This window comes from Lactuca virosa, chromosome 6 (genome assembly GCF_052849685.1).
Source record: "Lactuca virosa cultivar CGN04683 chromosome 6, Lactuca_virosa_CGN04683_v6, whole genome shotgun sequence".
Classification (NCBI taxonomy): Eukaryota; Viridiplantae; Streptophyta; class Magnoliopsida; order Asterales; family Asteraceae; genus Lactuca; species Lactuca virosa.
Window position 1 is genome coordinate 80,721,577 of NC_136431.1, and position 24,866 is coordinate 80,746,442.

Below are 24,866 nucleotides of genomic sequence, written 5' to 3' on the forward strand. Positions count from 1 at the left end.
GAGCTACCCTAGGGTAAGCCTAGGATGGGGTTAGTGCAGTGAGCTATAGTCGTGAAGGGGACTTGTTAAAGTCAAGGCAATCCTTGAGGAAAGTACGGATAGATGTGGAAGGTAGTATGGGCCCATACTACTGAAAGCAGAGGATCCGTACTCGAGTCAAGGAGGGATAAGATGGAATAAGGGAACTATTGAGTGTATGAGACTTCCTGAGAGTTATGTATGATTCTGACGATTATGTGTTATGTTTTAGAATGGTGATGATCACATGTCATTGAGGGGGAGGTTCAGGATCAGGATCTGGTTCAGGATCAGGTTCGGGTGCAGGTTCCGAGCCAGTGGATGAGGGACTACGCGAGTTCATCGCGTCCGAGATCACGAGAGGCATCCTTGAGTCGACCCTGGTGATTTTCAGGTCGATCAAGGAAGGAATCATAGAGCTGATGCAGGATCGCCTCAGGGCGTTCAGGAGCGACATGGCACTCAGCCAGTCAGTATCACGCACACTGTCCTTCAAGGACTTCAGGGGCAGTGGTGCGCCGGATTTCCATGGGGTGAAGGACTGCATTGCTGCCAGACAATGGATTGCAGACATGGAGTCTGCACAACTGACGAGCTTCTGCCATGAGGGGTCGAAGGTTCGTTATGTTGCGGGATGTTTGAGGGACAGAGCTAGAGACTGGTGGGAGTCGGTTGGTGATTCCTTGGGAGCCTCAGCCATTGAGGCTATGACCTGGTATGACTTTGTGACCAGATTTAGGGTGGAGTTTGCGCCGGCCATGGAGCTTCAGCAGCAGGACAGGGAGTTTCTCGACATGAGGCAGACGGCTGAGTCGGTGGCGGAGATCACCGCCAAATTCCGGGAGAGGGCATTGTTGGTGCCCCAGTATGCGGGGGACGAGGAGATGCGGAGGACCCGCTACCATGACATGTTGTGAGCTGACATCCGGGAGCATGTCAGCTTCTCAGCATGCCCGACCCTGGATTCCATGATTGTCAGGGCGAGGGAGAGGGAGATTGACTTAGAGCACATCAGGACAAGGAAGGCGGAGGAGGGGCATGTGACTGGGGCTTCGGGGAAGAAGCCCAAGGGATCCGACTCTAGGTAGAAGGGCCAGCAGGGTCGGGGCCGCTGCGGAAAGTGTGGCAAGACTCATGAGGGGGTTTGTAGGTTGGGATCATCGGGATGCTACAAGTGCGGCAAGACGGGGAACTTCAGCAGGGATTGCACCGCCCCTGCGCCCACTTTCCATACATCAGAGTTGCTGTGTTTCCACTGCAACCAGCGAGGAAATAAAAATGCCAATTGCCCTTAGTTGACAGCAGCAGCGCCAGTGGCGGCGCCAGCTCCAGCGACCCTACAGATTACAGATGGCCGGCAGGGCAAGACAGAGGCTCCAGTGGTGAGGAGCCGAGCCTTCCATTTGACTACCGAGGAGGCATGCGCTGCACCCGATGTGGTGACGGGTATGATTTCTTCTCCGTAGATTTTATTTTATGTTGCTTATGATATTGATGTGCCATGTTGTATGTCTTGTTTAGGATCGTTCCATGTGAACGGTATCCTAGTTCAGGTGTTGTTTGATTCGGGCGCTACCCGATCATTTGTCTCTCTTGCGCTTAGCAAGAGGTTCCCTGAGTCTTCGGGCATGTTGGATTGCCCCTAGAGGTCGAGATTGTAGACGATTGATCGGTGTGAGCATCATAAGTTTTCAGGGATTGTGTTTTGAGGTTGTTCGAGGAACGTTATTTGGTAGACTTGGTTCCCTTTCCGTTGCGTGGGAACAAGGTGATTATAGGCATGGACTGGTTGAGCCCCAATGGGGCGGTGATAGATTACGCGTAGCAATTAGTGCGTGTCAGGACCCCAGGTGGGGGAGAGCTGTTGATTCAGGGCGAGAGGCCACAATGTGGACCAGCATTATGTTCAGCAGCGGGGGCTAGGCGCTACCTTCAGCAGGGTTGCGTTGGGTATGTCGTCTATGTTATGGATACCCAGGAGGCGGGCAAGGCGTCGGTGAGCGATGTACCCGTGGTGCGAGATTATGCTGATGTATTCCTAGAGGAGCTGCGTGGGATACCCCCGGAGCAACAGGTGGAGTTCCGGATCGACCTAGTCCATGGTGTGGCTCCGATAGCCAAGGCACCATATCGGTTGGCTCCTCTCGAAATGCAGGAGTTGTCTACGCACCTGCAGGAGCTGCTAGACAAGGGTTTTATCAGACCGAGCAGTTCACCTTGGGGAGCCCCGATACTATTTGTGAAGAAGAAGGATGGGTCGCATCGGATGTGTATAGATTACCGGGAGCAGAACAAGGTAACGGTGAAGAACCGTTACCCACTTCCGAGGATAGATGACTTGTTTGATCAGCTTCAGGGAGCATCTTGGTTCTCCAAGATTGATCTACGGTCAGGATACCACCAGATGAGGGTTAGAGAGGAGGATATACAGAAGACTACTTTTCGAACTCGGTATGGCCATTAAAAGTTCGTGGTGATGCCCTTCGGGCTCACCAATGCTCATGCCGCATTCATGGATCTCATGAACCGCATGTGCAGGCTGATGTTGGATCGGTCTGTGATAGCTTTCATTGACGACATCTTGGTTTATTCCAAGATGCAGGAGCAACATGAGGAGCATTTGCGAGAGGTGTTAGATAACCTGACGAGGGAGAGCTTGTATGCCAAGTTCTCCAAGTGCGAGTTCTGGTTGCGTGAGGTGCAGTTTCTTGGGCACCTTGTCAACCAGAACGGGATATTGGTTGGCCTGGCTAAGGTGGAGACCGTGATGAGATGGGAGGTTCCGAAGTATCCATCTGAGATTTGGAGTTTCCTGGTATTAGCCGGCTACTATCAGAGATTTATACAGGATTTCTCCAAGATAGTCGTACCCTTGACCCGGCTGACGAAGAAGGCCGTTGTATTTTGCTGGGGGGCTGAGCAGCAGGCCGCATTTGAGACGCTGAGGCAGAGATTGTGCGAGGCGCCAATCTTAGCCCTGCCTGAGGGTGTGGATGACTTTGTGGTGTATTGCGATGCGTCCATCTCGGGTTTGGGCACGGTGTTGGTGCAGATGGGGCATGTTATTGCCTACGCTTCGAGGCAGCTGAAGCCTCATGAGACGAACTATCCGACGCATGACTTGGAGTTGGGGGCAGTGGTTTTCGCCCTCAAGATTTGGCGTCATTACCTCTATGGGGTCCGATGTACCATTTACACGGACGATAAGAGCTTGAGGTACCTTATGGATCAGCCGAATCTGAACATGAGACAGCGCCGATGGCTGGATGTGGTAAAGGATTACGATTGTGAGATCCTCTACCACCCGGGGAAGGCCAATGTCGTGGCCGATGCTCTTAGCCGCAAGGTAGCGCTGATCAGAGACATCTGCATGAAGGTGACCGTGGTGACTCCGCTGTTGGAGCGGATTCGAGAGGCCCAACAGGAGGCTATGAAGGAGGAACATCGGAAGAGCGAGCGTATTGTGGGTCAGGTTTCCTCCTTCGACTACGACAGCCGGGGGTTATTGACACTACACCGCAGGGTGTGGGTTCCATACCACGGGGGTGTACGCCAGGTTCTGATGGAGGAGGCGCACAAATCATGATTTTCCATTCATCCCGGGGCGACGAAGATGTAAAGAGATCTTCGTCCTGATTATTGGTGGCCCTGCATGAAGCGGGATGTAGCCTGGTATGTCGAAAGATGTCTGACCTGTAGGAAGGTCAAGGCCGAGCACCAGAGGCCTCATAGCAAGACGCAGTCGTTGGATATCCCTATGTGGAAATGGGAAGATATTACTATGGATTTCGTCACAAAGCTTCCCAGGACCACACGGGGAGTGGATTCAATTTGGGTCATCGTGGATCGGTTAACCAAGAGAGCCCATTTCGTTCCGATTCAGGAGAGCATTTCGGCCGAGAAGTTGGCTGACATCTATATCAGAGAGGTAGTGGCTCGGCATGAGGTGCCAGTTTTGGTGATTTCCGACAGGGATGTGCGGTTCACTTCCAGGTTTTGGAAGAAGTTTCATGATAAGTTGGGTACTTGTCTGCCCTTTAGCACCGCTTTTCACCCGCAGACGGATGGTCAGAGTGAGCGGACCATCCAGACTCTGGAGGATATGCTGTGGGCGTGTGTTTTAGACTTCAGAGGTAGTTGGGATACTTACCTTCCTTTGGCTGAGTTTTCCTATAATAACAGCTATCATGCGAGTATTGACCGTCCTCCCTTCGAGATGTTGTACGAGAGGAAGTGCAGGACCCCGATATGCTGGGGCGAGGTTGGCCAGAGGGTCATGGGGAGCACCGAAGTGGTGCTCAAGACGACAGAGAGGATTCAACAGGTTAGGAGCAGGCTTCAGACTGCTCAGAGTCGGCTAGTGGCGATCCTCTACAGGAAGTCGAAGGATATTCAGGTGGATGACAGCATGAACTACATCGAGCGGTCAGTGGCGATCCTCTACAGGAAGTCGAAGGATCTGAGGAACAAGCGGGTGGAGTTGGTGAAGGTGCAATGGCAGCACCGCAAGGGGGTCAGAATGGACTTGGGAGCCGGAGGAAGAGATGAGGTAGCACTACCCTAATATTTTTCAGGACTCAGCGGCAGACTTCGAGGACGAAGTCTAAAATAAGTGGGGGAGAGTTGTAACACCCGGCTTCAGGTACGTATTTAAATTGAAGCAAAACTTCATATTTTACACTGAGACTCGGCGAGTTGGAGGCCCAACTCGTCGAGTAGGTTCGACTTTGGATCGGGGGGTTAAGTGACCTACTCGATGAGTCGGGAGACCTAGTCGATGAGTCGGGAGACCGACTCGGCGAATAGGAGTTGTCTGAGTGAAACCCTAAATTTGAGGGTTTGCACCCTATTTAAACACTTCATGAGGCCTCTACCCCAGCCTCCATCACCTCCAAACCCTATTCACGAAACCCTAATCAACTTTTGAGTGTTCTTGAGCTATTTTGTGTCATTCTTGGTGATTTGAAGTTTGAAGAAGGAAGGAAGGACTTGGAGATTCCAGAGGAAGTCAGTAGATGTGACATCCCCATTTTCACGGCCAGAAAGACCGATTTTGTTTATGCTTTATAAATATCAGAGTACCTCTTTTAAGAAAAATGTTGCGAGATTTGTTCCCAGAAAAACACGATAAATACGTTATAAAAGCATTTCCGAAGAAATGTATTTTATTCCTTTTAAAACGTTGGGATGTCATTGTCAATACAGAAACATAAGCATAAACAGAACTTACATTCATTATCACTAGTGATTTATATCACCTTAATCTCTCAGTGTAATGTAACTTCATATCGACACCTGTGATACAAATAAGTTGGAGTGGGTCAGGTTGGGAAACCTGGTGAGTACATAGGGTTTTCAACCCACAATAATATAATTATTATGTTTAAACATCAAACAATCAACCCAATTACCCATCCCCATTATCTTCTTAAGGATTTACCCTAAGAATCAGCTATTCCTCGTTCATTCATTCCTAAGGATCATCCTAATGAAACGGCACGAAGTCCAACGTTGCCACAGTTGTCAAGCACAACTGCTAATATTATCACTTAGGCGCAGCTGCCAGAATTGTGACATTCTCTATGAGGCGCTTCTGCCGGTATTGTCCTTTAAACGCTACTGTTACGGTTATAATGTCCTTTATTAGGCGCAGCTGCCGATACTATCCTTAGAGCGCAGTGATCGGTATATTTTACATCACGCTTAATATACTATAATTTATGTAAAATAACCGATTTTATCTAAGAATGGTGCTACTTTGACATGTATTTGAATTATGTTTGTAGGTGGTAAATATGATGAAAATGGTACAAAAAGATGCAAAAAGAAGTTCAAGGAATTACACGAAGAGAAATCAAGATTGAAAACAAAAGAATTGAAGATGTTCGGGTTTGGAAAGACGAGAAAACAAAATAAAAAAATAAAAAATTGTATTTTTAAAATAATTATAATTTAATTAAAATGATTCATTTAGGAAATAATAATTTTATTATTTTCTAAGTAATTTAATTTAATTAAATGTATTTTTAATAAAATCAAAATAAAAATAATATATAAAAATCATGTTTTTAAAAATAAAAATAAAAAGAATTTAAATTAATTAATGAGGTTTAATTAAAATAAATTAGTGGGAAATAATTAATTATTTTCTAATTAATTTATAGTAATTAAATTGAATTTATTTAATTTTAAAAAAAATGAAAAAGAAAAGAAAAGGCCCCAGCCAAGCCAAGCCAAGCCAAGCCAAGCCGAAGCCGAGCTCAGCCGGAGCCAGCCGAGCCAATCTAAAAGCTTAATATTCCTAGATCCAAATAATTCCATCTTTTTAATTCTTTTGAATTCTTTTTCATAAGATTTAGATTGGATCTTAGATCCAATCTAAAAGCTTAATATTCCTAGCTTTATTTCATTCTTTTTGGTATTTAATTTTCCAAAAATTCACTATAAATACCACCTCAAAATCACCATTTCAAACACACCTCTTACATTCTTAAACACACCTCTTACATTCTTACACACCTCTTACATTCTTACACACCTCTTACATTCTTACACACTCTCTTACACACTCATACACTCTTACATACTTCATATACCTCTTATAGCAACCTATTTTCATACCACCACTTTCTTTAGGAAATTTCTATATTTTTTTGGAAGAATTTTAGTCTTCCAAATTCTTTTCTTTTTCCAAAGAATTCAAGCCATCAAAGATTCAAGACTCTTCAAGATTCAAAATCAAGACATCAAGAATTCAAGAATACAAATATGAGTTTGTATAAGTCTACAATGTGCGGCTAAATCCTCTCGTGATCGCAACCGGGAGTAGGTTTTAATTCTTACTTATTGTATTATTTTTGGGTGTGAACATTTGAATTTGTTGAATATTATTTGTGGATTTTGTTTATGTTTTTAACATTATAAAATCGTTACACTTATTTTATTCATTTATCAATTAATTATTCCAAGTTTAAAATAATTTTAAGTGATCTCCCCACCGTGCCAATTCATCCAATAGCGGTGTGTAGGACGGAGGGTGCGGTTACACTTATTTTCTATTTTGGACTTAGACTTTAATTGAATCGACTATGAAAAATTAATAACACTCATTTCTAATTCATATAATTATTAATTATGATACCGGAAGCGATCATTTTTTTTAATTGAATTAAAATCATATATTTTTTGTTTGTCATCATATTTATAAATCTCAAATTAATCATTATTTCTTTATCGTTAAATCAAAATAGTAACTAAACTATTAACCATAAGCTCCTCTGGATCCGACCCTTACTTACCACTCGCTAGATTAGTGGAAATAAGGTTTATTTTTGACGCGACAACGACCGCTCGTCAAATTTTGGCGTCGTTGCCGGGGATTGAAGTTGTTGCCGAAGCATTTGAAATATGCCTTTTTGGGAAAAAATTAAACGCTTCCGGTGATCATTGCATCAGATTTGACAGAGGAACAAGAACAAGCATTACTGAAGGTGCTTAACACATACAAAGCCGCAGTTGGATGGACAATTGCCGATCTTAAGGGAATAAGCCCAGCAGTTTGCATGCATAGAATCATTACCGAACCGTCGACAAAACCATCAAGAGAGACGCAAAGAAGATCGAACCCTAATATGAGGGAAGTCGTGAAGAAAGAAGTGTTAAAGTGGTTAGATGTCGGAATCATCTACCCAATCTCTGACAGTGTATGGGTTAGCCCAACGCAAACCGTTCCAAAGAAAGCTGGCGTCACGATCGTAGAAACTTCAAGTGGTGAAAAGATAACCACTCGGTCGGTAACCGGGTGGCGGGTTTGTATTGATTATCACAAATTAAATACTGCCACTTTAAAAGACCATTTTCCTTTACCTTTCATTGACCAAATAATAGAGAAATTATCAGGTCAAAAGTTTTATTGTTTTCTGGATGGGTATTCTGGATACAATCAAATACCTATACATCCTGAAGACCAAGCCAAGACTACTTTTACATGTCCCTATGGTACTTTCGCATTCCGACGAATGCCATTCGGATTATGTAATGCCCCTGCCACTTTTCAAAGATTAATGACTAGTATTTTTTCAGACATGGTCGGGGAGTCCTTGGAAATTTTTATAGATGATTTCTCTATTTTTGGATCAACATTTGTCACATGTCTCCAACAATTGGTAAAAGTTTTGAAACGTTGCACGGAGACAAACTTGGTTTTAAGTTGGGAGAAAAGTCATTTCATGGTTAAAGAAGGAGTTGTACTTGGGCATGTTGTTTCTGAAAGAGGATTTGAAGTTGACCATGCCAAAGTACAACTCATTTCCTTACTACCACCTCCCACAAATGTCAAAGGCGTGAGATCTTTTCTTGGACATGCAGGTTTTTATAGACGATTCATCAAAAATTTTAGTGTGATTTCAAAACCTTTATGCAATTTGCTCTCTAAAGACGCACAATTTTCTTTTGATGAATCGTGTATGAAATCCTTTCAAAATCTAAAGGGACAACTTTCCCAAGCACCAATATTGCGATCACCTGATTGGTCACAACCTTTTGAAATCATGTGTGACGCAAGTGATTATGTGGTTGGTGCTGTATTGGGGCAACGGGTGAATAAAAAGCCCGTTGTAATCTCTTATGCTAGCAAAACTTTTTCCGATATACAATTGAATTACACAACAACAGAAAAAGAGTTGTTAGCAGTTGTCTTTGCTTTAGACAAATTTCGCTCATATGTTTGGGGGTCAAAAGTTGTTGTTTTTACGGACCATAGTGCTTTGCGTCATCTCATGCAAAAGAAAGATGCAAAACCGAGGCTTATTAGATGGATATTGCTACTACAAGAATTTGACTTAGAAATTCAGGATAAGAAAGGAAGTGATAATGTAGTAGCTGATCACTTGTCCAGACTCCCCATTGATGTATCAAGCACTTTCAAGGAAGAAATTCGGGATACCTTTCCCGATGAATAATTATTGATCATCAATGGATTACCTTGGTTTGCTAATATTGTGAATTATTTGGCTACAGGAAAAATACCAGAGTATTGGACAAAGCAAAAGATGAAACATTTCATGGCACAAGCAAAACGGTTTATTTGGGACAATCCAGACTTATTCAAGATTAGACCAGATCAAATAATTCGGAGATGTGTCCCTGACCATGAAATTCAAGATTTATTGGCTCATTGTCACTCATACGCATGTGGAGGACATTTCAGTGCTCAAAAGACGGGTCACAGAGTTCTAGACACGGGTTTCTTCTGGCCAACAATTTTTCGTGATGCGCATGTGTTTGTTAAATCCTGTTTGAAATGCCAACAAGTTGGGGGGATCTCAAAAAGAGACCAAATGCCATTAAACCCCATCTTGGTTGTTGAAATATTTGATGTGTGGGGAATTGACTTTATGGGTCCTTTTCCAACTTCTTTCGGCAATATTTATATTTTGGTGGCTGTCGATTATGTCTCAAAGTGGATTGAAGCCGAGGCCACCAAAACAAATGATCACCATGTTGTTTGTAAGTTTGTCAAGAAAAATATTTTTGTGAGACATGGTATCCCTCGTGTGATCATCAGTGATGGGGGGTCACATTTTAAAAACTTTAAATTTGGCAAACTACTCAAACAATATGGTGTGAATCATAGAATTGCCACACCTTACCACCCTCAAACAAGTGGTCAAGTGGAAGTGTCTAATCGACAGATCAAAGAAATTTTACAAAAAACCGTTAGACCTGACCGCAAAGACTGGTCACTTCGACTAGACGATGCGCTTTGGGCCTATCGGACTGCTTTCAAAACACCGATTGGCACAACCCCTTATAGACTTGTTTATGGAAAAGGATGTCACTTACCGGTTGAGTTAGCACATCGAGCATTGTGGGCCATCAAAGAAGTAAATTTGGAGTATGATCAAGCAGGAAAGGAACGAAAACTACAATTGAGTGAACTGGAAGAACTCCGGGATGAGGCATACAATAATGCTGTCACATATAAGTCCAAGATGAAAGCATTCCACGATGCAAAATTAAAGATCAAAACTTTTGAAAAAGGACAAAAAGTGTGCCTATTTAATTCACGGTTAAAGCTTTTTCCTGGGAAATTGAAAAGCAAATGGTCAGGACCATATGAAGTAGTTGATGTCACACCTCACGGAGCGATTGAGATCAAAGATGAAAAAGGCGGTGAGTCATTCAAAGTAAACGGGCATCGTCTCAAGCCCTATATTTCATCCGCCACACGACATGAGGTACAAGTAGAACGGGTTGACTTTTTACAAGAACAACCCACTTACGTCATCTAGTTTTTGCTTCGAGGTAACACGTCTGGCTGAAGACGTTAAACTTAGCGCTACTTCGGGAGGCAACCCGAGAACTTTGTGGGTATGTTCACTGCAAACCCTCACGAGACTTCACTCGTCCATTAGGGTAACCTAGGGGTTTAAAAGGCTTGTTGCACATGCCAAGTGCAATCGCGATCCTCAGCGAAAATGATGGATTTAATTTATTTGGTGTGTTTGTGGTTTATTTCATTTTATTGTTTTATGGTTTTCTTTTGTGTTTTACATCGAGGACGATGCAAAGTTTAAAGTTGGGGAGGTATACTTAAATGAGAAAAAGGCGACAAACCAAATATGCTGCAATTTTTGGTTTTGATGGAGCCCAACAAGAAAAAAAAATTCAACATTTTTCTCCTATTTTTGAAGATATAAAAGCCTCCTCTACCAAGAACTATCAGGTGATCTCGATTTTTTGTTTGTTTTGTGTGATTTTTTTTAATATAAATAAGAAATTATCCCAAAAAGGAAAGAATGTAATTGTGTTAGTATGTTAGTGTGCTTTTACCAAATTATAGCAGGAAACATAAAAAAAAAACATTTTGAAGCACCAATTAGTATTACTTGTATGGATATAGAAACAAACAATAGGATGCATAACAGTGAGAAAGTGGACCGTAACAGACTGATACATTTCATGCAGTAGATCAGCTTTCTAGAACTTGTTTTAACTCTATTTTAAGAATATTGAATATCAAAATGATAAAGGCAATTCATTTATTTTTATTTTTAGCCAATTAACCCTTAAGCCTACCCATTTGTATTTAAAATCCCTGTTGTTAACCACTTTGAGCCTTAGCCTGTTCGTTTCTTAAGCAGATTTAAGCCATATCCCAAACACTTTCCTACCATGTCTTTCGACTTTATAAAGCAAAGTTTTATCATTTCCGTGTATGTATTTGTTATATATATATTGTTCATATTTTAGCGAGTCAAATAAATTGTAAAATTTCAGAAAATTTCTCTTGCTTGGTTCTAAAAAATTGGTTTAATATATATATAAATTGAAAAAGAAGACAGCTACCCCTTTATTTGAATGTTCTCTTTTTGTTTGTGTAAGTATTTATAGTTTTATAAACTTAAGGTTAGATATCAAGAAATTAACGTTGTTCGAAACATTTTACACAAATTTTCGACATTTTTAGAAAATCTAAGCCTAAGTTTAAAGTTGTATGATGTGAGATTTTTTATGTGTTATTTGTTATTTTTAGAAAATCAAAGTTTAGAAACATATCTAAAGTTTGAGCTTCCATATTTTGATATATATCTGTTGTGTTAAAAAAAATGTTAAAAATAAAAGTATAGCGTTAGTGAAGGTTAGTTAGATATATTTTATATGTTTGTAAACGTTTGCAATTTTTGTTTCAAGTTGAGTCCATATATATACACTTTGGGGTTTTGCTGTGCAAAAAAAAAAATAATAAAATAAAAAAAAAAAGAAAAAAAAAAGAAAGAAAGAAAAGAAAACCAGAACCAAGCATTTTAGTTTGAATAACTTTTGTGTTTTTGTTAATAATACAATTTTAATTTGAAATGACATATTCAAATAATGTCATGATTTTTAAGCTGAACATAATCCAAAAAGATTTTTGTCTTATCTAAACGTTTTGAGTCGTGTTAGATAAGTTGTAGATGTTATTAATGTTTGTATATAGTTGTATTGTATTTATCGAGTTGTAATAATTATCTTTGTTGTGCTCTTAAAGTCTAAAAGACCCAAGTCACCAATCCAAAAACACCCCTACCCTACCCTTAGCCGAACATTACAACCTAAAAGTCCTTTTGATTGATATTTAAGTAGTCTCTAAGTATAGGTAGATCAAGCCTATGGTAAAGCGATATCTTTAAATCGACCTTGAGTGTAAACACGTCCCCACTTCAAAGAAAGAAATGTGACCTCATCCTAACACTTGTTGCTATATCTTGATCAGGTGGTATTGATTAGTGTTATTTAATTCTGTTATGGTTCCATGTGAAAACTAGTTTATAATTCATATCTTTAGTTTTCAAAAACATCAAAGAAGTTTTCTAGCACGCTAATCAATTACATTTGGATCTTTCTCGGGACGAGAAAGAGATAAGTTGGGGAGGTTTGATCGGTATATTTTACATCACGCTTAATATACTATAATTTATGTAAAATAACCGATTTTATCTAAGAATGGTGCTACTTTGACATGTATTTGAATTATGTTTGTAGGTGGTAAATATGATGAAAATGGTACAAAAAGATGCAAAAAGAAGTTCAAGGAATTACACGAAGAGAAATCAAGATTGAAAACAAAAGAATTGAAGATATTCGGGTTTGGAAAGACGAGAAAACAAAATAAAAAAATAAAAAATTGTATTTTTAAAATAATTATAATTTAATTAAAATGATTCATTTAGGAAATAATAATTTTATTATTTTCTAAGTAATTTAATTTAATTAAATGTATTTTTAATAAAATCAAAATAAAAATAATATATAAAAATCATGTTTTTAAAAATAAAAATAAAAAGAATTTAAATTAATTAATGAGGTTTAATTAAAATAAATTAGTGGGAAATAATTAATTATTTTCTAATTAATTTATAGTAATTAAATTGAATTTATTTAATTTTAAAAAAAATGAAAAAGAAAAGAAAAGGCCCCAGCCAAGCCAAGCCAAGCCAAGCCAAGCCGAAGCCGAGCTCAGCCGGAGCCAGCCGAGCCAATCTAAAAGCTTAATATTCCTAGATCCAAATAATTCCATCTTTTTAATTCTTTTGAATTCTTTTTCATAAGATTTAGATTGGATCTTAGATCCAATCTAAAAGCTTAATATTCCTAGCTTTATTTCATTCTTTTTGGTATTTAATTTTCCAAAAATTCACTATAAATACCACCTCAAAATCACCATTTCAAACACACCTCTTACATTCTTAAACACACCTCTTACATTCTTACACACCTCTTACATTCTTAAACACACCTCTTACATTCTTACACACCTCTTACATTCTTACACACTCTCTTACACACTCATACACTCTTACATACTTCATATACCTCTTATACCAACCTATTTTCATACCACCACTTTCTTTAGGAAATTTCTATATTTTTTTGGAAGAATTTTAGTCTTCCAAATTCTTTTCTTTTTCCAAAGAATTCAAGCCATCAAAGATTCAAGACTCTTCAAGATTCAAAATCAAGACATCAAGAATTCAAGAATACAAATATGAGTTTGTATAAGTCTACAATGTGCGGCTAAATCCTCTCGTGATCGCAACCGGGAGTAGGTTTTAATTCTTACTTATTGTATTATTTTTGGGTGTGAACATTGAATTTGTTGAATATTATTTGTGGATTTTGTTTATGTTTTTAACATTATAAAATCGTTACACTTATTTTATTCATTTATCAATTAATTATTCCAAGTTTAAAATAATTTTAAGTGATCTCCCCACCGTGTCAAATCATCCAATAGCGGTGTGTAGGACGGAGGGTGCGGTTACACTTATTTTCTATTTTGGACTTAGACTTTAATTGAATCGACTATGAAAAATTAATAACACTCATTTCTAATTCATATAATTATTAATTCTGAAACCGAAAGCGATCATTTTTTTTAATTGAATTAAAATCATATATTTTTTGTTTGTCATCATATTTATAAATCTCAAATTAATCATTATTTCTTTATCGTTAAATCAAAATAGTAACTAAACTATTAACCATAAGCTCCTCTGGATCCGACCCTTACTTACCACTCGCTAGATTAGTGGAAATAAGGTTTATTTTTGACGCGACAACGACCGCTCGTCACGCAGCTGCTAGGATGTTTAGAGTACCTCGTAGATCCAAAAACATCTACAGGTTATGGCGCATCTGCCAATGCTCATCTATAGGGTACTAGGTCCATTGCTGCCAATGTCCACCTATAGGGCACTATGTCCACACTACCAATGTTCCTCTATATCAGCTTTCGTCCCTCATCATTCATCTACCCATGTTATACCCAACATATTTGTAGATATAAAATACATATACAGTTTAAATCATTTAAAACATGTATAAAAATCTTTCACCCAGCATAGACAACAAGTATTCAGACAATATGCACACATAGCACGTAATTTAAAAAAAAAAATATTGCATATCTATGTGTAAGATGAAAGTAACTATGCACTCACAACACATAATTTATATTAAATGCTTCATATCTATGTGTAAGATGAAAGTAACTATGCACTCACCTAATAAGGTGGTGATTCTGAATTCGGACAGCGCTTCGTTACTTCTTAAAACAATTTTCCTCGACAAAACCTAGTATCATTACCACTAGGGTTTAGCTCAATATTCACCGCGACTAATTAATAGTCTAGCTATTATTATTATTATATAAACATTAAACAACACTATATAACTCGTAATAATAGCCCCAAATAATTATTATAAGGCCCTAATAACATTACTATAATTAAATAAATGCTATATTAAAAATAGCGTAGGCGTAGCTCACTTACAGCGGGTTTTATAGAAAACCGGGCTTCGCTTGGAGCAGCGTTTCTGAACCGAAAGACCTTTTTTCTCGGGACTCCGGGAGCCTCAGGGCTTCCTTTGGGTGCTAGCGGGTTTACCTAGGCTTTAGGGGGGCTTAGGGGAGCTAGAGAGAGAAAGAAACTAGAGAGAGAAGTGATTTTGGTGCAAGAAAGTCGGCTGCCTTCGTAGGGTATTGATAGCCGCGAGCCTCGGACATACGTTGGGCGTAGTCCTCGGCTACGCGGGGCGTAGTTCGCATCGGGCTGCCAGATGGCTTCGTACGAGACACGTGTTGGACATCGGCTGGAGCTACGCGGCTGCTTGTGGACCGAGGGGGGGGGGGGCAGTTGTACGCGGCGCGTACCGAGCTTCGAACACTGGGCGTAAGCAAATGCAACGTGTCCTTCATCCGAATCGAGGCGTGATCAGCAAGCAACGGCTAGGATCTTGCCACGTCATCAATCGAGCAACAGGCTTCGCAAATTCGAGTCTAAACTTTAAAAATTCGTATCTTTCGCATACGAGCTCCGTTTTCGACGTTCTTTATATCTACGCGTAGGCGGGAACGTACTATACAACTTTCTTTTAGACTCCGTCGGCTAATTTTGACTCTATTTTAAAAGTTATATTTTTAACAGGCTGGGACACGATTGGTCCGTTAAAAATTCATAACTCCTTCATCCGACTTCCGTTTTTGTCTGTCTTTTTATCGTTACGCTACTATTAACGAGATCTTCGATTCTTGTTTAGGTTGTGTCGGCTAAAAACGCTCGATCTAATATTCGAATTTCGGGTTGTACACTGCTAAGCCGAAACTTCGAAAAATCATAACTTCCTCATACGAAGTCAGATTTGGGCGTTCTTTTTATGTACGCTCTCGGTTTAACGAACACTACGACTTTCGTTTAGATCGCTAAGGCTAAAAATCGCTCTATCGTAAATTCACTATTTACGCTTCCCGGTGTCGTGTCGGTTCCGTCGCGAAACTTCGACGGGTCATAACTTCTTCGTTATAACTCAGATTTCGACGTTCTTTATATGTACGGAATCCTTGTAACATATGCTACAACTTCTATTAAGACTATTCATTCTAAATATCCTTCTATCAAAAAGTCGTTTTCGACCCCTATTATCTCCAAATTGACTAGCCCGGATCTACGAGCGTTACAATTATCTCCCCCTTAGGATGATTACGTCCCAGAATCATCAACGAAACAGGATTGTATAATGACTCCATACGTTATCTCTTCATCATAGGTAATAACCGTAACTTCTATGTTGCTTCGAACGAGTATCTAACTCTTGGACTCCTTGATTGCAAGCGGTGCCCAATCTTGGACCCGCTCTCTATCTGATGTTAGACTTCCAATCATGATCTTCATGTCACGATCTCAATATTTATTGGATATTCCTTCTCTAACAAACTTGAGATAAGTTTCTTCCTTCTATTATCATGATAGACCGATGGGTCATGTTCTAATGACCTATCATCGTAGGTTGCAACGCTTAGACTCATGTCTCTTAGAGTTTTCCAGAACAAACTTTACTTTCCTTTATGTTCTAATTTCATCTTAAAAGGTAGCATTTCTAGCTACAAGAAACTATCGTGATACCTCTACCGATCGCTTTGATTATCTTTTATTTTAATCTTCCGGCTTAAGTCAGATGCTACATCAAACTTGGTTCTCTGAACCTCGTATCGTACTCATCGTAGTCGGACTCAATTCGATATGACCACAAGGGTCGGAATAACAATCATCTTCTTAGTCATTACCGAAACGATGGTAACGACATACTTGAATAAAACGAAATCAATTACTAGCTTCTTGGTAACCTTGTGACTTTCCCTGATCCAAGCGTGAGTCCTGTGCTTCCGGTAGTATATGCATCTACTACCTTTCACACCTAATCATACTCGTCCCAAGTATTGTCTAGCAGTTTTCCAAGTCACCATACAGATTTCACATAATAGTTTAACACATCAGATAACCAAACGAAGGTTTTATTATTTCCTAAAACTATTACATAGGTGTTCAAGTTCACCCTATACTATGCCTCTAATAGGCTACATTATACGATACTATCCCTTGGTTACTTCATAACTCGATCTGTGGATATCAAGCCTTCACTCCTGAATCCTTGCATTGTTATCTGCTTCGTCAAGGATCATTTGAAATGCTCTCGCCTTTGGCTTTGGCGGCACATTTGGCTTTGTAGCCCCTTCTCTCTTTGGGCAGTCTTGCTTGAAGTGCCCTTCCTCGTTACATCCGTAGGACACCCTTTTGTTGAATGTACACTCGTTGGCTTAATGCCCATGCTTCCCACACTTGAAAAAAGTCACCTCCTCACCGCATTTTCCAGAGTGTTTATTTTTGCACTTCTCGCACCATCTTGCTTCACTTCCTCCTCCTCTAAAATTCCTTGTACTGGATTTGCTCTTCTAATCGGGCCTTGCCGATCCTTCGAATTTCCTTTTTTCGCCAACCTCAATCTTGCTGGCGGCTCTTCCCTTGATCATCTCCTCAACAGACTTGGCAACCCATATAACTGCCTTCAATGTAGGTGCCTGACATACTGGCACTGCATATTTCCATGGATGTCCCTTAGCGTACTTGTCGATTTTCGTCAGCTCATCTGGGACAAGACGTAAGGCAAACTCCATCTTCTCTGTGAAGTTGTTGGTGTATTCATCAATCGACATGCTTCCTTTCTTCAAGGTTAGGAATTGGTTCTCTAGCTCGAGCAGGTTTTGGGCTGAGCAGTACTTTCGTTTGAATTGTACCAAAAACTCTACTCACGTTAGTTGCAGGGGCTCATTGGGGCTCAGAGTCTTCCCCAGGGTGTTCCACCAACGAACAGCGCCTCCTCGGAACTGACGCACTGCAAAGGTGGTCTATAACTTGCCTCTGCAACCACACGCTATGAAGGCCAACTCCATCTCCGAGATCCAATCCATAACTCCGATTGGATCTTCCTTCCCAGTGAAGATCGATGGCTTGCAAGTTATAAAATCTTTGTACCTGCATCAATTCCTTTCTTCTTTGTCATCTTGATTGTTTCGTCGAACTATTGGTGGGTTGGCTTGACCAATGGTCCCACTGTAGTTCCCTTCCTCTGATTGCTCGGGAATCAGCTCGGGTTGCTCAATGGGCATGGTAGGTTCGTCCCTATTCAACATCTGCCTCATTTCTTCCCTTTGTTCAGCTAACATAGCCCGAATCATGGCTTGTACTCCAGCCATGGTGATTGGCTCGGGTGCAACTTCTACTACAACAGGTATTTGCTGAATCACCGGGGGTTGATTCCTATTCCCATTTGCATTCCCGGCTCCACTGCGTCTTCTTGCCATTTTGATCTATACACCGAATAAGGTGAATCTAGATCTTTATTTAGGATAGACGTTTAAATCATCCTTATCTCTCCGAAACGTTTATATGCTAGTTCTAATATCGTAGTCGTACGTTTAGAATCCTAAACACATAAGGCTTCCAGATCCGGTCGGCAACAGACCATAGATCCGAACAACTAACAGCATATCAGGCACAAAGCATTTAGCACATAAAAGTGTTTTAGCCAACTTCCCTAAATTAGCTAGTGCTTGTGTCTATTTAGGTGTACTACCTAAAATATTTTAGACACACTCCTCACGATCATCGCTTAGCATTCTAAGTTTAAGTCTAGAAATAAATCCTTATTCCTAGTTCGCTTAAACCAATGCTCTGATACCAACTGTGACATCCCCATTTTCACGGCCAGAAAAGACCGATTTTGTTTATGCTTTATAAAAATCAGAGTACCTCTTTTAAGAAAAATGTTGCGGAATTTGTTCCCAGAAAAACACGATAAATACGTTATAAAAGCATTTCCGAAGAAATGTATTTTATTCCTTTTAAAACGTTGGGATGTCATTGTCAATACAGAAACATAAGCATAAACAGAACTTACATTCATTATCACTAGTGATTTATATCACCTTAATCTCTCAGTATAATGTAACTTCATATCGATACCTGTGATACAAATAAGTTGGAGTGGGTCAGGTTGGGAAACCTGGTGAGTACATAGGGTTTTCAACCCACAATAATATAATTATTATGTTTAAACATCAAACAATCAACCCAATTACCCATCCCCATTATCTTCTTAAGGATTTACCCTAAGAATCAGCTATTCCTCGTTCATTCATTCCTAAGGATCATCCTAAGGAAACGGCACGAAGTCCAACGTTGCCACAGTTGTCAAGCACAACTGCTAATATTATCACTTAGGCGCAGCTGCCAGAATTGTGACATTCTCTATGAGGCGCTTCTGCCGGTATTGTCCTTTAAACGCTACTGTCACGGTTATAATGTCCTTTATTAGGCGCAGCTGCCGATACTATCCTTAGAGCGCAGCTGCTAGGATGTTTAGAGTACCTCGTAGATCCAAAAACATCTACACGTTATTGCGCATCTGCCAATGCTCATCTATAGGGTACTAGGTCCATTGCTGCCAATGTCCACCTATAGGGCACTATGTCCACACTACCAATGTTCCTCTATATCAGCTTTCGTCCCTCATCATTCATCTACCCATGTTATACCCAACATATTTGTAGATATAAAATACATATACAGTTTAAATCATTTAAAACATGTATAAAAATCTTTCACCCAGCATAGACAACAAGTATTCAGACAATATGCACACATAGCACGTAATTTAAAAAAAAATTACTGCATATCTATGTGTAAGATGAAAGTAACTATGCACTTACAACACATAATTTATATTAAATACTTCATATCTATGTGTAAGATGAAAGTAACTATGTACTCACCTGATAAGGTGGTGATTCTGAATTCGGACAGCGCTTCGTTACTTCTTAAAACAATTTCCCTCGACAAAACCTAGTATCATTACCACTAGGGTTTAGCTCAATATTCACCGAGACTAATTAATAGTCTAGCTATTATTATTATTATATAAGCGTTAAACAACACTATATAACTCGTAATAATAGCCCAAATAATTATTATAAGGCTCTAATAACATTACTATAATTAAATAAATGCTATATTAAAAATAGCGTAGGCGTAGCTCACTTACAGCGGGTTTTATAGAAAACAGGGCTTCGCTTGGAGCAGCGTTTCTGAACCGAAAGACCCTTTTTCTCGGGACTCCGGGAGCCTCAGGGCTTCCTTTGGGTGCTAGCGGGTTTACCTAGGCTTTCGGGGGGCTTAGGGGAGCTAGAGAGAGAAAGAAACTAGAGAGAGAAGTGATTTTGGTGCAAGAAAGTCGGCTGCCTTCGTAGGGTATTTATAGTCGCGATCCTCGGACGTACGTTGGGCGTAGTCCTCTGCTACGCGGGGCGTAGTTCGCATCGGGCTGCCAGATGGCTTCGTACGAGACACGTGTTGGACATCGGCTGGAGCTACGCGGCTGCTTCTGGACCGAGGGGGGGGGGGCAGTTGTACGCGGCGCGTACCGAGCTTCGAACACTGGGCGTAAGCAAATGCAACGTGTCCTTCATCCGAATCGAGGCGTGATCAGCAAGCAACGGCTAGGATCTTGCCACGTCATCAATCGAGCAACAGGCTTCGCAAATTCGAGTATAAACTTTCAAAATTCGTATCTTTCGCATACGAGCTCCGTTTTCGACGTTCTTTATATCCACGCATAGGCGGGAACGTACTCTACAACTTTCTTTTAGACTCCGTCGGCTAATTTTGATATTATTTTAAAAGTTATATTTTTAACAGGCCGGGACACGATTTGTCCGTTAAAAATTCATAACTCCTTCATCCGACTTCTGTTTTCGTCTGTCTTTTTATCGTTACGCTACTATTAACAAGATGTTCGATTCTCGTTTAGGTTGTGTCGGCTAAAAACCGCTCGATCTAATATTCGAATTTCGGGCTGTACACTGCTAAGTCGAAACTTCGAAAACTCATAACTTCCTCATACGAAGTCAGATTTGGGCGTTCTTTTTATGGACGCTCTCGGTTTAATGAACACTATGACTTTCGTTTAGATCGCTAAGGCTAAAAATCGCTCTATCGTAAATTCACTATTTACGCTTCCCGGTGTCGTGCCAGTTCCGTCGCGAAACTTCGACGGGTCATAACTTCTTCGTTAAAACTCGGATTTCGGCGTTCTTTATATGTATGGAATCCTTGTAACATATGCTACAAGTTCTATTAAGACTATTCATTCTAAATAGCCTTCTATCAAAAAGTCGTTTTCAACCCCTATTATCTCTAAATTGACTAGTCCGGATATACGGGCGTTACAGTAGATCCAGAGATTTGGTTGCAATTCCAGCTTGACGGAGGTAAAAAGCTCCAACCTTGACTTCTTATTTGTTAGATCTGCTTTAGGGCTTGGATCTTGACATCATTGGGGTATTTCTAAGCCATTTCGGGTTTAGAGTGTAATGTAGAGTAATGGCTTCAGATCTTGAACCTTGGAGGGTTCTCATGGCATAAAGGTGCCAACTTTATGATCATGAGAGCCCCATGTATCTTGTAGACCTCATTTTTGGGTCTTTTGAGCTTAAAGACCCATGCATGGACGTAAAGTTCGTGACTTTACGTGTTATATCAACCCTAGGAGGTCAGATCTACCCTTTGGAGGAGGTGAGCTCAACAGAAATCGAGTTTATGGACATGGACTTTAGGGGACTCGGCGAGGTGGGTATTGGTTCCCCAACCTTTTCTGTTTCTGAGGAATCTGGTTGAGTCTAGAAGGAGACTCAACAAGATGGACATGATTATGGACCTGGAAATCATGGGACTCGGCGAGTGTATGAACATATAGTAGGCGAGTCCAAGGCAATCTTCCAACCCATGAAGACGGACTCGACGAGTTGTCCACAGAACTCGGCGAGTCATAGACTGGACACATTCATTTGATGAAGATGGTCTCGACGAGTTCAAGGATGAACTCGGCGAGTCGGTTGAAGATGGTCCCGATGTTATGGGTGATGGTGAACTCGTCGAGTTCTTGCTAGACTCGACGAGTAGAGTCGGGGGGGGGGGGGGTTGTATCATTTTGAAATAATAGGGACTCGACGAGTTGGTGGACCAACTCGGCGAGTCAAGTCAACTGGATGTTGACTTTGACTTTGACTTTGACCTGGACTTGAGTTGAACCTTGTAAAGGAGGGTTGTGGGTAAGGATTAGTAATCAAGGAGGGTTGTTGTGTAGGGATTGAGTAGTTGATACGAGAGGATTTATGTACCAAGGATTGTGCAGACACTACGCGGCATCGATGTGAGTTACCTTTCAGTAGCGGTGGGTCTACGGCCACAATGCCGGCCCACCAGTAGGAGTGTATGTTAGACAATTGTCTTTGTGATAATTTTCTGTGTTTACTGCTACTTGATATGTTTATATGTTAGCATGTTATGATGTTATATGATCATAGTAGTAGGGGGAGATAGTCCCCAAGTTACCGGTCGATAGAGCCGAAGGGGTAGTCTAGTACTCAGCTATGCTAGACAGATTATGATTATATGATAATATGTGGTAGTAGTAAGGGGTGAGATAATTCCCCGAGACCGGTCGAGAGGACCGAAGGGGTAGGCCAACACCCAGATATACTAGGCAAGGTCACTGGTCGAGAGAACCGAAGGAGTAGGTCGGGCACCCAGATATGCCTGGCAGTATGTATGTCATGTGATTGTATGGTATGTGGTATGATGGGGGAACTCACTAAGCTTTGTGCTTACAGTTTTCAGTTTTGTTTCAGGTACCTCTTTAGCGAAGGGGAAGGAGCCGGTGCGGTAGCGGCACATCACACACGCAGGATTTCCGCACTATGAGATTTCTTGGGATTGTACTCTGACATTGTTACTAATTTTATGATATGATTTTGAGACATGAGATTATGGTTTTATGAAATGATATGACTCAATGATGTTTTCTTATAAATGTTTTCTAAATTGTTATATCAAAAATGAAACTTTTGGTCTTGAAATTTGGGATGTTACAATTAGAAAGATACTACAATTTGTCACTTTTAACTATTTACAAAATATTATTTGGGTTGTTTAAGTTGAACTAAAATTTATATTTAAGTTGATCCTGTAATGTTATCTTTAAATTGACAATTTAAGTATTTTATACAAATTTTTCCAAAGTTGTAGCTTTAAAATGATAATGGTTTACATACAACAACATATTAGACCTAATAAATTAAATATAATATTTTAAAAGTTAAAAACATAACTTTATAAGTAGAAGAAAATATATTCTTTTAAATATTAAAATTTAGTTTATATATGATTACACTTTAAGTTTGATATTTATTTAACCTTATTAACCAACTTATAATCATTATTAGAAAGAAATTGAAAAGTCATAAGAGTTTCAAATGAATGTGGTAAAAGAAAAAAAATGAACGAGAGTTTCAAATGAATGTGGTGAAAAGAAAAATACTTCTTTTATAAGTATATAATGACTAGGCGAATATCCACGCGTTGCGCAGAATAAAATTAAAACTTCTGGTAAGCTTATGTTATTGAAAATATTTATGTCATTTATATTAACTATAAAATAATAATTATTACATTTAGTTTATATAAAATTATAACTAATTTGAACAACAGATAAAATAACGCTTATTAAAATCAAATCATTTAATGGTCTATATTCATGTTTTACGTGTGTATAATATTAGTTATATTTGTCAACTATTTTAATTTACTACTGTTATGATTTATTAATTTAAAAAAAAAGTGTTTTAATTTTATCATGATGGTTATTTAAATTATCAACAACTGTTTGTAATCTAACATAGTTTAATTTCTAAGTTTCTATTATTTTTAACTGAATTGATTTTTAGTTATTATAAAATATAGTTTTCAGACACCTTTTAGTTAATTTGATTCATAGATTTAAGTTCTTTTATATTTATTATATTTAATGTTTTCCTTTTAACTATGTTAAAAAACCATAAATTGAATTTTTGTTAAAACATTATTTGATATTTTACTTTAAGTTTTAAATTTTACACTAAATTTTTAAGCTTATTTGATATATTAATGTAGATTATTTATTTAACAATATATTGAAGTTAAAAAATTAAATATATCATATTGATAAGTCATGAAGTCTTCCGTTTATGATAATGTTTACAACTAAAAACATATTTAAGTTAATAAATTAAGTATATTATATGGAAATATGAAGAGTTGAGAGTTTCAAATGAATGTGGTGAAAGAAAAAATGTTTCCTTTATAATATAGTATGATAATAGAAGAAAATATATTCTTTTAATATTGAAATTTAGTTTATATATGATTACACTTTAGGTTTTATATTTATTTAACCTTATTAACCAACTTATAATCATTATGATGCGACTTCGACCTCCGGCGAATCTTCTGGTCTTCTGCTGCAGCAGAGATCTGGACATCACAGTGCAAAGTCGGTTTGTGACATCTGTTTCACAAGAGATAACACATTTTGCTCTAGTATTTGTAGATATTATAACAAATGAAGATCTTCAAAAACCAAGAACACAAAAGTTTGTTAGAACTTGTATGAAACAGTTTGTTGTAAATTTCAACCATAAATTCATAGAGAAACCAATGTAATCTAAACTCATAATACTAACATGACATATGGATATGGAAATCTTGCAGGAAATAAGACGGCTTTAAAATGAAAAGCAGTTGACGTGTGAACTGGAATGAGGATTAGAACTTGAATGAAGCAGTTTGATGTAAGTTTGATGAAAAAAGAATCGCAGAAGCAATTGAAACATAAAGAAGACGAATGAGGACTTTCAAAATTATGGATTTCACGTTCTGAGGTAAAGTTATATATATATTGGAAAAAGGTTATGATATTATGATTTTATTGTTGTTGGATCTTTATTGGATAAAATTTTGTTCCTGATTTTTTGGGATTTAAAAGATTACAACTGAAACATAATTTATTAATTTACTACTGTTAGTTATATTTGTCAACTATTTTAATTTACTACTGTTATGATTTATTAATTTAAAAAAAAATGAAAGTGTTTTAAT

The 24,866-nt window shown here is 39.1% G+C and overlaps 1 pseudogene; it reads left to right on the top strand.

Moving 5' to 3' along the window:
• Positions 1-7,580: 7,580 nt before the first annotated feature.
• Positions 7,581-10,310, top strand: LOC145121690 (uncharacterized; annotated as a pseudogene).
• The last annotated feature ends 14,556 nt before the right edge of the window (positions 10,311-24,866 follow it).